The sequence below is a fragment of the Apium graveolens genome, chromosome 4, assembly GCF_009905375.1.
Source record: "Apium graveolens cultivar Ventura chromosome 4, ASM990537v1, whole genome shotgun sequence".
Lineage (NCBI taxonomy): Eukaryota > Viridiplantae > Streptophyta > Magnoliopsida > Apiales > Apiaceae > Apium > Apium graveolens.
This window is the reverse complement of record NC_133650.1, coordinates 9,933,141-9,949,749: the sequence shown is the minus strand read 5'-3', so window position 1 is coordinate 9,949,749 and position 16,609 is coordinate 9,933,141.

Genomic DNA, 16,609 nt, shown 5'->3' with positions numbered 1-16,609 from the left:
AATTAAATGGTGGTTGTGGTCTACCATTTTGTACACAAATCATACAATGAACTTTAAATCTATTCGGATTATCCGGCAAGGTTTCTTTCGAAAAATATGTCCACACGTGTGATGATTGTCTCGAACTCGTAGCACCTGCATAAATTTACAAAACGAATAAAATTAGTAAACTGAATTTTACAAAAATGAATTTACAAAATAAATTCCTTTAATTGAATTTACAAAAACGAATTTACAATAAACAATATACTATAATATTTACAAAAACGAATTTACAATAAACAATATACTATAATATTTACAAAAACGAATTTACAATAAACAATATTTGTGAACAAAAATAATGTAACATGTTTAATTAAACTAAGTCAAATTTTAATAAAAATATTTGAATACCTTGTTCCCTGCCGAATATATACAATTTAAAAAAAACATAAAATCAACACTGCAGAACATGTATGCATACTAGAACATGTACGAACTAACATATATAGCATAATAGATTAATAGGCTAATAGCAGTGCAATTGTGCAAAATACTAAATTAAAATCACAAACAGTTAAAATTTTCAGGAAAATAAAATACCTTCTTCGGTATTAAAAGTGGATCCGGGTTGAGGCGGTAGCATCGAAGTCGCGGGGGTTGAACCTTGAGAAGAAATGCTCCCTCTTCCCTATTCCATTTTTCTTAGCTTCTATTTCTGTTCGTCTGTTTCTTTTCGTGATTTATCTTGCTTTGTATTCGAATTTTTGTTGTTGATTTGCGGAATTGTGATTAGCTTGCCAAATTGCTTCTACCGACGCTCTGTAATTACGGAATTTTTGTTGTTGATTTTGCCAAATTAACATCAAAATAAAAATAAAAGGGCGAAGAAAAAAAGAGTGTAGACTGTAGACAGGGAAGTCGGAGAAAGAAGTCGGAAGTCGGAGAAAGGTCGGAGGTCGGAGAAGGAAGTCGGAGAAATTGAGATTGAGAGAAACAGAGATTAAGAGTGGTTGGGAAAAGATTGTGAATTATAGTGTTATTTGTATGTATATATTTATAAGGAAATCATAGTGCCATTGGAGTTGCAGGAGTGTAACGTTAACTTGGAGGTTAGCGTTGCAATTAGAGAGCCAGTAGCCAGAAAGCAGAGCAGAAAGAGAAGCAGGTTGCCGTTGGCGTGTGAGGCACACCCGCAGGCTCGTGCGGGCTGCATGGTTCTTGCGGCTCGTGCGGGTTTGGATCGTACGGGCTCGTGCGGGCTCATGCGGTCCCGGTTTATTAAAATGGAATTCGTACTCGATTTAGTTAAATTAGCGATTTAGGCGGGTTTGAACCGGCCCGGTTCGGGCCGAATTTTTTCCGGTTTCCGTACGAGCCGGTCTCGAATGAGCGGTTCGAACCCACATATATGGCCAGCTCTATTTGCTGCAACTGCTAATAATGCTTTGAAAGTTGAGGTGGCTGCATGCAAGTACATGTGAAAATATTAGGAGAATTAGAGAATATAAGAAAAACTCTAAAATTATGTTGTGTGTGGATTTTAGAAACGTGGCATATATGTATGATAATTAAGGTGGAAATAATAATTCAAAACTATTTGAATTGTTTTCTGTATTGATTTTGATTAGGTTGTTAGAAATAAAGTTTAAATATTTATTAGATAAATTAGTTTTTGAATTATAGATAAGTGGTTAGTGTTACCTATTTGTTAGGTGTATTGGTTAAATATACACCTATATAAAGAGCAGGGTTACGGTGTCTTTTAATGTATGGAATCTGATAATAAAATTATGTTTTATTTTTGGTTTACTATCTATCAGTTATCATTTATTTATAAAAATCTAACATGTTATCTGAGCTATGTTCGATTGAGTAACTAGGCGTCAAAAATTGCTGCGCATACATGAAGAAATGAAAGACAGCAGATGATAGTACTACTAGAGATTATGAAGAATGTGTCTCAAGGCGTAATACATACATATATATATATCTTTTTGGTTTATTGGTGATAATGTACACCATAAAGAAAAGTGGAGAGAAGGGTTTGAATGGTGATGGGAAGTACAACACTGGTCAATAGGAGAGAAGGATCTTGAAGAAATTAGGGAGACAAGTGCTCCTTGAAGAAAAGTGGAGAGAATGGCTCCAATGGTGATGGAAAGTACATCACTGGTCAATGGGAGAGAAGTGCTCCTTGAAGAAATTACATTACATAATGCAAACATAGATTATTATACAACTTACTTAGGATTGTCATATTGACATAGTCTTGTTATTGTACATGCATGTCTTGCACAACAATCTCCCCCAATTTGTGAGAAGATTGCTTAACACAAATTCATGCCTAATAACAAGACTAACCCCAAGCTACAATGGAAAATAAGACTAATACATAAAAATTGACACAATTACAATATTTATACATTAGGTAAAGACTGTTTTTGCTTATGTTTCTTCTCTAATAAGGTCCCTTAAGTATACAAGAATTTCAAGTTCTTCTATTACATGTGTCCCTTCTAGAGCTTCCACAAGTTTGAGTCTGTCTTGCTTTGGATAACCATTTAACAAATCAATCCTAAATCTTGTGAATTTTCCAACTTTGATGTTCAGAAATTTTCCATCCTTAGAAATTCCGCCCATTCCTTTTGCCTTGAGTTCTTCTGATCTTTTAATGAACATTTCAATCTCTTCATCATACTTCCTTATCTTCTCCTCATATTTGTTAGTGTATACTGAAAATATTTATTTGAAGTATATACATTTATTTCTGGCCAGTTTAATTGAGAATCATTTGAATGTTTACATATTGTCTAATATTATATATTGTGAACAATCTAGTATCAAATGGGATACATAATATTAGATTGTTAAACACGGTTATATAATATAATAAGGTTCACAGCACAGGTGGTGTTGTACAATCCACTGTTATGGCTGTAGTATTATTTAGATTAGTTTATATTGACTAATAAATAATACTAGTATACTTTGTGTATATTGAACATGATCAAATTTAGAATTGTTCCCTTAATACTGATTAAGAAGGAGAACTAAGATTCTATGTTATTATTAATGCTTAGGTTCTTAATCCGGAAATAATAATTGACACGTGTATATTATTTACATGCTTTGATTTATAAATGAAGTAATTCTTTTGAATTATATCATTATATTTTGGGTGATGGAATTATATACATGGTGGATATTATTTATTGAAGGAATCCATGTCTTGATAATATTCGGGTTAATGATGTCCCCTTGAAAGCTCAAAAAGATTTAATTATGTGAAACCCTGCAGGTGGAATTTATTCTGGCATAATTAAATAAAGGTTGAGTGGATGATCAAGGATAAAAGATATTAATTAAATAAATTATCAGTAATTTATTTAATTAATGGACATGTGATATTTTAAACATGGGGAATTTAATAAGCAAATAATATTAGAACCGAATTAATTAAATTGCGGTATTAGGAAAGGTAGTGCAAATATTAATTCTTTAGTGGATTGAATTAATATTTAATTACATTGGGCTAGGCTCAAGATGTAATTAGAAGGCCCAACCTAATTATCCATGGTCCCTATTGTAGCCTATATATATTCTTATTCTCTTCTTACTTGGAAGGGTGTGAAAACATATTGTAGCCACCAAGGAGTAAGAAGAGAGGATAACTTGAGAAGACGGAGGCCACACTTCGTTCAAGGGAATTTGGGAATATAATAGAAGAGCGTGGAATCAACCATTAACAAGGTGATTTTCTTTTCGTAATCTTTATCGTAAAACGTAGTAACACCCCAAGTCCGTGGTTCCCAACAATTGATATCAAGAGCCTGGTAATGGGTTCTACGTTTTATGATATAATGTCCATGTCGTAATTATATATGCATGTATATAGTGTTTTGCTTGTATTGGTTTTGATGCAGGTTGTTAATCCACTATTATGGCCATGTATATTTTAATTATGTGTTTGGATCCCACATGATTTAATCGTGGTTAATTTTTTGTTTTGGTTTCCACAAGGTTTAATCGTGGTTGTAATTTACACGAGGGTTGATCGTGTTAGAATAGATTTTACAAAATTAGTTTTGTATTAGATCTATTTTTTTGTAATTGTTCCGGGTATTTTGTAATAATTATGTGCGATCGGAAATCAATTCCGGTGGTTTTTTGTTCCGCTGTGCAATTACAAGGGGCTGCTGTTGGTGTTCGGATCGAACAAACCAAAACAAAACTCAACAGAAAGGGAACTGGCGGCTGGCGCGTGCAAAATCTGGAGAAACAGGGGTAACGCAGGCCGGACCTGCGCAACAGGTGAAGTTATGGCGGTAACGCAGGCCGAACCTGCGCAACATGCCTATTTTGGCTGTAACGCAGGCCGTACCTGCGCAACACACCCAGATTGGCTGTAACGCAGGTCTGGCATGTGCAACAGGTGCTGGCGGCAGAAATCTTTTTCTCGAGAGCTGAATTTTTTTTCAAAGGGCCATAATAGTGGAAAATTTATTTTAAGTTTTTCCATTAATTTTTTATTTATTGCTTTAAATTTATTGATTATGTGTGTCGTTAATTATGTGTGTAATTCCTTTAAAATTGCATGTTTAACATAATTAAGACGACATGGACATAAATTATATTTATTGCTTTAATTAAATGTTATATGTTGCTAAAATTATGTGTGTATTTTGAATGCATGTTAGACATAATTGTAACGATATAGGGCCCCATTTAATTTTAAAATTCCTCAATTTTAATAAAAATTTTAAGTGGGAGAGGGAATTAATATGAAATTAAATCCCATGGTCTCCATTATTGTTTGTATGTAAATTAACATAAAGACGAATATAAATTATATATACGTCACCCATCGTGACATGTAATTTATGGTGTCTAGAATGTTATAGAAATTACTAGAACAAACTTCTTAAATTAATAAATTTTAAAAAGGAATAAATACGAATTTTCTTTATTTCTGATATGGGGCGATTTTGTCAAAAACGGGTTCATCGAACTTGTAAGGCTGTGGGTATTAAGCGAGACCGATGTGACTCCTCCACTACCTGGAAATCAAACCATTGATGAATATTGAATTGAAGTATTCTATTCAAGGTAAAATTACGAATATTGGAAGGTATACACGCCGCCCATCGTGGCGTACCAAGTTCCATAGATTTTGAATAATTTAAGATTTGATGATGGTATACACTTAGCTATGAAAAATAATATAGTCCACCCCAACGTGGCATATTGTTTAGTAATAGGACCGAAGTAACATTTAAACAAAATTAGGTGGTATACATGTCACACATCGTGGTGTACCAGAAATTTATGGTGTTTAGATGTTAGCGCATTTAATTTTAATAATTGTTAGAGGAATCAATAGCTCTTAATAATTAATACACCCTTATGTGATGTTTTTATGCATGATTCTAAGGATAAAATGGGCTTTAATCCACTATTCACCATACTTAAGGATAACAAACTTACCGGACCTAACTATATTGAATGGAAACAAAATTTGGACATTGTGTTGACTGCTGAGGAGTACAAGTTTTGCACTTATGAACCCAAACCTGATCAGCCTGCTGCTGATGCTCCTGAAGATGAGAAAGAGTATTATAAACGGTGGATTAAGGCTGATGAGATGTCGCGATGTTACATTCTGGCAGCAATGTCGGGTGTTTTGCAGCATCAACATCAGTCTATGGCCACTGCTTCGGATATGCTCTTTAATCTCAAGGAACTTTTTGGAGATCAGAATAGGGCTGCTAGGCAAGTAGCCATAAAGGCTTTAATGAACACTCAGATGGCTGAAGGCACACCTGTAAGGGATCATGTTCTCAAGATGATGTCACATCTGAATGAGATAGAGATCTTTGGTGCTGAACTTGACGGGGAAACCCAGATTGACATTATCCTTATGAGCTTGTCCAAGAGTTTTGAGCAGTTCCGCTTGAATTACAACATGAACAAGAGGCAGTATAGTCTCGCGGAACTACTGACAGAACTTCAGGCAACTGAAGGATTATTTCGGCAGAGTGTTCAAGTGAATGTGGCTGAGAAAGGTGCTTCCTCCAAACCGAAAGGTATTAAGAAGAAGAAAAAGGCTCAGACACAGAAAGCTGTGAAGGCAGTGGGAGTTCAGGGTGGTGTGAAAAAACCTAAGGGAAAGTGCTTCAGATGCAAACAGTCAGGTCACTGGAAACAGGATTGTCCTCTTCCTAAGAAGACAAACAATACTGGTATGTCTCTTTCTCTAGTTACAGAAACATTTATAGCGGCTATATCTACGAACACTTGGTGTGTAGATACAGGAGCCACTGATCATGTTTGTAATTCTATGCAGGGGTTCCGGCTATCCAGAATGCTTAGAGATGGTGAGATATACGTGTTCATGGGAGATGCTACGAAAGTAGCAGTAGTTGCAGTAGGAGTTATTCATTTATCTTTTGGTTCTGATAGGATTTTGGTTTTGAACAATTGTCTTTATGTACCTTCTTTTAGAAGGAATTTAATTTCGGTTTCTAAACTTGCTTTGGATGGTTATAATGTTTGTTTGGATCGTAATATTTCTATTATGATGAATAAATGAATTATATGTTCTGGTACATTGCAAGACAATTTGTATATAATTAATCCTAGTCAACCTGCACTGCAACTGCAATTTAGGGAATTGAACAACACATCTACTAACTCTAATAAAAGAAAGGAACCTTCTAGTATGAACCAAACATATCTTTGGCACTTGAGATTAGGTCATATTAACTTGAGGAGGATTCAAAGACTGGTAGTAGATGGGCCTTTAAGCTCATTGGCAGTGAAGCCATTTCCAGTTTGTGAATCCTGCTTAGAAGGTAAATGACTATAGGCCTTTCAAGGCAAAGGGGAATAGAGCCAAACACTGTTAGAATTGGCTTCACTCTGATTTATGTGGACCCATGAATATCCAAGCAAGAGGTGGTTATGAATATTTCGTCACTTTCATTGATGATTATTCTAGATATGGGTACGTTTATTTGTTGCGCCGTAAGTCTGAGTGCTTTGATAAGTTCAAAGAGTACAAAGCTAAAACGAAGAAGCGACTTAATAAAAGTATCAAGTCACTACGATCAGATCGTGGTGGCGAATACTTGCTTGGAGGATTTAGGGAATATTTATCAGAAAATGGGATAGATTCCCAGTTAACTGCACCAGGCACACCCCAGCAGAACGGTGTAGCAGAGAGAAGGAACCGGACTCTTTTAGAGAGTGTTAGATCGATGATGAGTTATTCGGATTTACCCAAGTCGTTTTGGGGACATGCCTTAGAGACAACAACTTATCTTCTGAACTTAGTACCTTCTAAGTCGGTTCCTAAAACCCCCTTAGAATTGTGGACCGGGGATAAACCGAGTCTAAGACATATTCGAATATGGGGTTGTCCAGCACATGTGCTGAACAAGAACGCGACTAAGTTAGAATCTCGTACAGAAGTAAATTTGTTTGTAGGCTACCCCATGGGAACGAAAGGATATTTATTTTATAGTCCGAAGAATCGGGATGTCATTGTTAGCACCAATGCAAGATTCTTAGAGGATGAATATATAATAAATCACAAACCCATGAGTAGTGTCATTTTAGAGGAACTAGTGGGAGGGACAGGTAATACCCATGAAGCTGTAGTACAAGTAGAACAACCACAACAAAATGTACAACCTGTCACTAATACCGCACTAGTGCCTCGTCGTAGTGGGAGGGTTGTTCAACAGCCTGATAGATTCATGTTTTTGGGAGAGTCTTCAGACTTGGTCTCTGGTGAACATGATGATGATCCCCGTACATACGAAGAGGCAGTATAAGACAAAGATGCAGATCTTTGGCAAAAGGCGATGGAACCAGAGATAGAATCAATGTATTCTAATCAGGTCTGGGAGCTCGTGGAACCACCCAAAGGTATAAAACCTATTGGATGTAAGTGGATCTACAAGAAAAAGAGGGGATTAGATAAAAAGGTGAAAGCCTGGAAAGCAAGACTTGTTGCGAAAGGGTATACTCAGAAACAATGTATCGATTATGAGGAAACCTTTTCACCGGTAGTCATGCTTAAGTCAATCCGTATTCTTTTATCTATAGCAGCTCATCTCGATTATGAGATTTGGCAAATGGATGTCAAGACAGCTTTTCTTAATGGAAGTCTTGAAGAAACCATCTATATGCAGCAACCAAAAGGATTCATTAAGGAAGGCCAAGAGCATCTGGTATGTAAGCTTAAGAGGTCTATTTATGGACTTAAACAAGCTTCTAGAGACTGGAATATTCGTTTTGATCAGGCAGTCCAGTCATATGGATTTGATCAAAGTCCAAGCGAATCGTGCGTGTATAAGAGAAGTGAAGGTAATGCAGTGGTTTTTCTAGTACTATATGCAGATGACATTTTACTCATTGGAAATAATGTTGAGATGTTGTCATCAGTAAAGGCATGGTTGTTTAAACAATTTGACATGAAGGACTTAGGTGAAGCGGCATACATTCTTGGGATCAAAGTTATAAGGGATCGTAAGAAAAGGATGTTGGCTTTATCTCAAGAGCCCTACATTGATGAAGTATTAGCTCGTTTTAACATGCAGAACTCCAAGAAAGGTTTTCTACCTTTTAAGCATGGAGTTACTCTATCTAAGAAGCAGTGTCCTTCGACACCTAAGGATATAGAGAGCATAAAAGCAGTTCCTTATGCTTCAGCATGTGGAAGCTTAATGTATGCTATGTTATGTACGAGGCCTGACATCTACTTTGCTGTAGGCATGGTTAGTAGATATCAGTCGAACCCAGGTCAGGAACATTGGAGTGCAGTAAAAACTATACTCAAGTACCTGAGAAGGACTAAGGAGTATATGTTAATTTACAAGGCCTCAGATCTATTTCCTTTGGGATATACTGATTCAGATTTCCAATCAGATAGGGATAAGAGGAAATTAACCTCGGGATATGTTTTTACTTTGGGAGGTGGAGCCGTTATATGGAGGAGTGTAAAGCAGAAATGCATTGCAGACTCCACCATGGAGGCCGAGTACATGGCGGCCTCTGAGGCTGCCAAGGAGGCTGTATGGTTCAAGAACTTCCTTTTGGACTTAGATGTGGTACCTAATTTGCCTAGGAGCTTGACAGTGTATTGTGATAACACTGGTGCTGTGGCAAATTCAAAGGAACCGCGAGACCACAAAGCAGCTAAATATATTGAATGTAAGTATCATCTCATACGAGGAATCGTAAAGCGAGGGGATATAGTTGTGGCTCACATATCATCAGAAGACAACCGGGCAGATCCTTTCACAAAGAGCTTGCCAGCCAAGATTTTTGACAAGCATGTGGAAGCGATAGGAGTCAGATGGATGGACACATAGATTTTTATGTAATAGTAGATTAAATAAACACTGATGTACACATAGAATATTTTGAGTATAAGTGGGAGATTGTTAGTGTATACTGAAAATATTTATTTGAAGTATATACATTTATTTCTGGCCAATTTAATTGAGAATCATTTGAATGTTTACATATTGTCTAATATTATATATTGTGAACAATCTAGTATCAAATGGGATACAAAATATTAGATTGTTAAATACAGTTATATAATATAATAAGGTTCACAACACAGGTGGTGTTGGACAATCCACTGGTATGGCTGTAGTATTATTTAGATTAGTTTATATTGACTAATAAATAATACTAGTATACTTTGTGTATATTGAACAGGATCAAATTTAGAATTGTTCCCTTAATACTGATTAAGAAAGGAGAACTAAGATTCTATGTTATTATTAATGCTTAGGTTCTTAATCCGGAAATAATAATTGACACGTGTATATTATTTACATGCTTTGATTTATAAATGAAAGTAATTCTTTTGAATTATATCATTATATTTTGGGTGATGGAATTATATACATGGTGGATATTATTTATTGAAGGAATCCATGTCCTGATAATATTCGGGTTAATGATGTCCCCTTGAAAGCTCAAAAAGATTTAATTATGTGAAACCCTGCAGGTGGAATTTATTCTGGCATAATTAAATAAAGGTTGAGTGGATGATCAAGGATAAAAGATATTAATTAAATAAATTATCAGTAATTTATTTAATTAATGGACATGTGATATTTTAAACATGGGGAATTTAATAAGCAAATAATATTGGAACCGAATTAATTAAATTACGGTATTAGGAAATGTAGTGCAAATATTAATTCTTTAGTGGATTGAATTAATATTTAATTACATTGGGCTAGGCTCAAGATGTAATTAGAAGGCCCAACCTAATTATCCATGGTCCCTATTGTAGCCTATATATATTCTTATTCTCTTCTTGCTTGGAAGGGTGTGAAAACATATTGTAGCCACCAAGGAGCTAGAAGAGAGGATAACTTGAGAAGACGGAGGCCACACTTCGCTCAAGGGAATTTGGAAATACAATAGAAGAGCGTGGAATCAACCATTAACAAGGTGATTTTCTTTTCGTAATCTTTATCGTAAAACGTAGTAACACCCCAAGTCCGTGGTTCCCAATAATATTCAGCCTTATTCCTTGCTTTTCTTTCCTCCATTTCAATCAACCATTCAGCTAAAACAGATCTCCATGCTCTTGTAGCTGTATCCTTATCCTTTAGTAGGCTTATCACTCTTTTGATTTCTGTGGGAGAGAGAGTGTCCATTAAGGTACAACCTAGAAATGTGAAGGATCCATCTTCATAGTAGATTCTTACTTCCCTTAGAGTTACAACCCAGACTCTAACTATTTCCTCAGCTAGTTGTTGAAAATAATCTTAATCTGAAATGCACCAGTTTAAAGGTAGAAAATCATTTTGCTTGAAATAATTCCAGATGGCTCTTTCAGTGACTTCCACTTTTTCAGTAGGCTTAGCCTTCTTAGGTTTCCAAGCAAAACCCCGTATTTCTTCTAGAGTCTTTGAAGATCGAGGAAAAAATAAGACCCAACAGACTTGTAGTTAGTTTTGAGTGATGACTTTACAGAGGGTAGGTTTGAGATTTTCTTGAGAAATGTTTGGCTTGAGGTGATTGGTATTTTTAGAAGAGTGTTGGCAGTTTGTTTGTATAGGAATTTAGGCTTAGAGGTTTGAGGTGGTTTGATGTTGGAGTTTGTTGGCTTTGAAGGTTGAGCTTGAGTTGTTTGGATTTTTAGGGTTTGTTGTGGTTCTGAGCCATCCTGCTTTTTTCTTCCTTCTTCTCTCATCACCTTTCTTCTTCTCATCATCCTTCTTCTTTTCATACTTGCTTCCAGCTGCCTTAGAGGATTGACTTGGATTTGAGCCAGAAGGTTTTTGATCATCTTTCTCCTGCTCATCATCATCCAAGTTATCCTTATTGATTTGAGTTTTAGGCAAGTTGGCTTCTGGATTTCTTAGATATCTCTTCAACAACTTAATCATTTTTTCATCCTCAACAATTTTGTTTTTTTTGGCTTTCAACTCAGTCTCCAGAATCATGATTAGCTTTTTGTTGGCCATGACACATTGCTTAGGGATTTGAAAGTGTTTGTAATGTTTGGTGGTAGGAATGATGTATGCCACTCCTTTGCTTGGTTGTAGATATGCTTCAAGGAAAGCAACCACTTGAGCATTTTTCAATTCAGTTAACAATTGAGTGTCTTCAGGAATCACCCTCTTGACTTTGTTTATCAGGATGTCCAATTCAGATGCCCTTCTAGAGATAAGATAGTTAAGGTACACCTACATACACCTGTCTACCCCTGAGTCATTTATGTTTATCATAATTATTTTCTCCTTAAATTGTCCTTAGTTACTAAGACCACCCTTATGGAGTTTATTGTCCTGTCCAAGGCCTTTTTGTAGGTGAAGAAATTGTTATTAAGAGAAGCCCGAAGAGCCTTGAATAATTCATCAAATTCCTTGCTCAGACTAGGTCCCTCAACTGCTCTAATAAGCCTCTCCATTCCAATATCAACTTCTTGAATTTTGCTCTTTTCAACATCTTGGACAGTTTGAGTAGATGATCTTAACAGCCTAACCTCTATCTCCCCCTTAGTCATGTTGGCAGGCATGAGAAGGGGAGTAGGAATTTCAGGCCTCACAACTTCAAGAAGTGCAGGCAATGGTATGTTTAGCTTGCCCATGATGGCTCCCAAAGCAACATAATTTTGCATTTGTAGGTGCTTGTGGGAGTCCACCAAGGCTTGAATGTCAGCCTGTTAACTCTTCACCAGTATAGTGAGAGCATGCACCTGAGCTGTGAGCTGGTCATTTGAAGTTTGCAGAGTGGATTACTTGACCTTGAAGTGCTTGGATTTGAAGATTGGTAGATGTAGAGGTAGGTGGATGAGAGCTTGAGAAAGTAGAAGGTCCAAATGTGTCTGTCACGGCTTGTTTGATACCCTCCATAAGCAATGCGGAAGGCTCATATCTGGTTTGGTGGAGCCTGGTCCAACTTGATCTTTGTATCATTTAAAGTTGTGATTTGTTGTTGGACCACTTCATGAAGAGCAATGAAAGATTGTCTGAGATTTTTGACATCTTTTTCCATAGTGGTCAAATCTAGTCTTTTCATTTGGTCGGCAAAGTGTTGAAACTTTGAGGTGATCTTGACCTGGAAGGTATAATCTCATCCATCTTCTCATTTAGCAGTTTTCTTACCCTGTCTTCATGACCAATCAACCTGAGTTGTAGAGCTTTTTCAAAGATATAGATAGCTTTGAGTTGAGCCTTGGAAACTTCATTGATTGCATCATAAACCTCACTTAGGAGTCAGGGCTTTAGCATTGCTTCCCAAGATAGTTAGATAGTCTTCCCTGAATTTAGTTAAAACACCCTCCATCTACCAGATTGTAGTCCTTGTTTAGCCATGCATCATAATTTCCATCCTGTTCAGCTTCATTAACAATTTTATCTTGTTGCTCTTGGAAATTTATTTGATAGGAGAGCATTATGGCTTGGTAATCCTGGTTAGACATATCTAAGGTTAAGAGTTGTTGAGAGATCTGAGCTAGTCCAGCTAGCTGATCAACCCTGGAATCTTAAAAATTAGCTAGAGGTGCAGCTTCTTGTAGCCATTTTGAAAGAAGGTGTGGTTGTTGAGGTTGTGAGGTTGAAGGTTGGTGTGAGAGATCAGAACCACCTGTGTTAGAAGTCACAAGCTTGACTCACATATTTCTCTGTGTTTGTAACAAGTTGTTGTTCCTCACTTGTGGTGGGAACCTCCAATTGAATTGGGAGGGACTTGTTTGGATTACTGTTATGTGCACCAGTCTCAAACCCTTGTGTGTCTTGCACCACACTATCACTTAAATGTTCCATGCTTGCCTCCTTTATGACAGGATCATTGGCAATTGTACTCCTAGAATCAACTTCTAATGCAATTTCTGCTAGGGTTTTGAGGGGAATTGTTCCTTGAACAGGAACCTCCAATTGAATTGGAGAGGATTTAGATAGCTCCCCCTTCAGGAGTACTACCCTCATAATTTAACAGTCTATGAAGACTGATTTGCACATTAAGGTGCATTTGTAACATCCATGGGGTCTTCAGTAAAAACTGATGAATCCCCCATATTTGTGTTGGTGTCATCGAGGTTTACTCCAACATGTAGCCTCTCACCAACTAATTATGATTTCTGGGTGGTGAGCAAGGTTTCTTGAACCAAGTCACTTGATTGAGTTTGCACTTGAGAAATGGAGTCAAGTGCTGTATGTGAGGAAGAAATTTATGAGACTAAGAGTTGTTGTTCAGTAGTAAGTGTTGGCAGCTCCCCCTGACTGGATGAGGGAGCTTCAATAGATATGCTCTCACTGTGTGTGCCATCCTTATTTCTTCTATCATACACTTGAATTTGTTCAAGTGTTGGCTGTGCAGACTCTTTACAAGATGCATTGGGGAGAATGCTCTTTTCAATAGAAACACCCTGTTGAGAGCATGTCTCTAGAGTCTGTTTTGTCCCCATTTTTACAACTGCATCCTTTTGAGAGGATACAGAGGAGGTTTGAGTAGTCAACTCAGTTTTCTTAGCCTTCTTTGTCTTTCTGACCAAGGGTGACTCAGTTTGTGTTTGATCCTCACCACTCTCATATGTTACTATGAGGGTTATCTCCTTTCTCTTCTTTTTACTCACTTCACCCTTTTGAGAGGATGAAGTGGTTGGTTTCCTAGCTGCTACTTGGTTTGAAAAAATGGTCTCAGCTTGGGAAGGTCCCTGTTGGTTTTCCTGTATTTGTACTTCTACAGGTTCAGGAACCATAGTTGTACTAGATTGTACATTTGATCTCATGTCAGGCATTGGGTAAGGGTAAGTCCTAAACCTCTCCATCATGAATGGAGTGATTTTCAGACTTACATTTACCTTGTTCTTTGTAGTAAGTGAACCAAATATTATTTTGGACACTTGCTTATAATTGCCTATTTTAGTGCTATCTATACCATTCAACAAATGTATAGTCTGTTACTTTATGATTTAAAGTAGACATAATAAATCTAGAAAAGAAAATTTCCTTACCTCTTACAAGACTGGGGCATAGTTAACCTGGTTGCAAGTTCTTCCAGGATCAATAGACCAACATTCAAGTGTCTGTTGTGGGCTATTGAGAACACCAGCTTCTGCATCACACTTGAAATATTGTCATACCCTGTCTTCTTGCATGTGAAGGCCCTTACTATAGAATCAAACACAAATAACCATTCCTTCCTAAGGTTTGTTCTATTCAAGCTTGCCAAATTGATTCTTCCACCATAGTTGATGAAGTCCATGAACTCAGCAAGCTCATCTTGTGTTGGCATCTCCACTAGATTTGCAGTTGGAAGACCCAAGGCTGCATTCACATCTTGCTCATTGAACTCTATCTGTTGGCCTCCAATTGTGCAAGTTATCACCAAAGATACTGAGTTTTCATTCATAACAGTTCTCACCACAGCTGTTGTCCAAAACTCATGCAGAACATCCAGGTACAAGACTGGGTTAGCAGTTAAAGCTCCTGCAAGGTAAGATTCAGATAAGAATTTCACAAACCCTTTGAAACTATCAGGGGCTTGGTTAGCATCAGTAAAAGCCGGGTAATTGGTTCCTTTCTCTGGGATAATAGCTCTAACAATATTGAGTGCCATTGTTGTTTAGTGAGAGTGAATGGGCAAGAAAAATTAGTGAGAAAGGAGTTGAAATGAGAGAGAAATCGGTATTGGATTGAAAAATCTAGGTCACCTGAGTTCTCGAAGGTGTAAGTATGTATATGTATCGAGATGTCTGGGTATTTATAGTAAAAGCAGATGACTTGTCGAGAAGTCAAATATAAACGTTTGAAATATGCTTATCGAGAAGTCATTTTGAAATGTAAAAAATATATCGATAAGTCATTTTATTTATTCTTGTAGAGAACTAAAAATAAACTTATCGAGATGTCAAATAAATACCCAGTTTGTCCAAAATGGACTTAATTTGATTCCAATTTTTATTTGAATATATCAAAATAAAATCAGAATAATTTTACCAAAAGTATTTTACCAAAATAATTTATTGAATTAAATTATTCCAGTTCTGAGTTATTTATAAGTCTAAAATTGTACTTGTAGAGAACTCTACTTGTAGGGAACTCTACAATGACTTATCGATAAGTCATAATAAAGCTTATCGAGAACTCACTCGAGAAGTCTCAAAATGATTTGTCGATAAGTCAGTTAGACTTATCGAGAACTCAGTTCTCTATATACTTTTGATCACTTTGATTCTGCCTTTTGTTAATTTTACATATTAAGGATGTAAATTAACAACTGAGCAGTTTACTCAGAATTTTGAAAAATTCCAAGCTGAATTTTGAATTTTTGAAAAATAAATATGCAGAGATTTCTGAAATATTTATAATTCATATTTCAGTTAATTTCCAATTAAATCAAATAAATGTTGATTTACTAGAAATTAATCTGCTGCAAAACATTAGCCTGAGTTCTTGCCTTAGGATGAAGAATTAAGCATTGCCAATTTCACCTACAAGTCTAGTGAAAGTTGCTTCATCCAAAGGTTTAGTGAAAATGTCAGCTAATTGTTTTTCTAGTAGGAACAAAAATGAGCTCAATGGTACCATTTGTAGCATGTTCTCTAATAAAATAGGTACCTTATATCAATGTGCTTTGTTCTTGAATGATTAACTAGGATTAACCACTATAGATATAGCACTAGTATTGTCACACATAATTGGAATTTTGTGTAACACTAGACCATAATCCATTAGCTGATTTCTAATCCAAAGCACTTGAGCACAATAACTTCCTGCAGCTATGTATTCGGCCTCTACTGTAGAAGTTGACACAGATTGTTGTTTCTTTCTATACCAAGATACAAGTCTTTGTCCAAGAAATTGACAGCTTCCACTAGTACTCTTTCTGTCAAACCTGCATCCAGCAAAATCTGCATCTGTGTAGCCAACAACTTCAAAACCAGTTCCCTTAGGATACCATAATCCCAAGTTTGGAGTCCCCCTTCAAATATCTGAAAATCCTCTTCACAGCCAGCAAATGTGATTCTTTTGGATTGACTTGAAATCTTGCACACAGACATGTAGCAAATATGATGTCTGGTCTACTAGCAGTTAAGTAAAACAATGATCCAATCATCCCTCTATACCTTGAAATATCTACA